Source organism: Phytophthora infestans, genomic scaffold (assembly GCF_000142945.1).
Source record: "Phytophthora infestans T30-4 supercont1.16 genomic scaffold, whole genome shotgun sequence".
NCBI lineage: Eukaryota > Oomycota > Peronosporomycetes > Peronosporales > Peronosporaceae > Phytophthora > Phytophthora infestans.
This window is the reverse complement of record NW_003303743.1, coordinates 463,835-464,217: the sequence shown is the minus strand read 5'-3', so window position 1 is coordinate 464,217 and position 383 is coordinate 463,835.

The following is a 383-nucleotide window of genomic DNA, read 5'->3' as shown; positions in this document are numbered from 1 at the left end:
TGTTCACGCTTGGACAAGCTTAAGGGCAACACCCTTTTAGCTCAATGGTTGAGCGCTGGCTTTGAGAGCCACAGGTCGGTGGTTCGAGCCCACCAGGGCACAGCCCTGTCGTTCCATGAACGATTGTTCACGCTTGGACAAGCTTAAGAGCAATCCGCTTTTAGCTCAGTGGTCGAGCGTTGGCTTTGGAAGCCACAGGTCGGTGGTTCGAACCCGCCAGGGCACAGCCCTCTCGTTCCATGAACTATTGTCCTTGAATGGACAAGCTTAAGGGCAACGCCCTTTCAGCTCAGTGGTCGAGCGCTGGCTTTGAAAGCCACAGGTCGGTGGTTCAAATCCACCACGGGCGCAGCCCTCTCATACCATGAGTAGTCCGTTCTCGG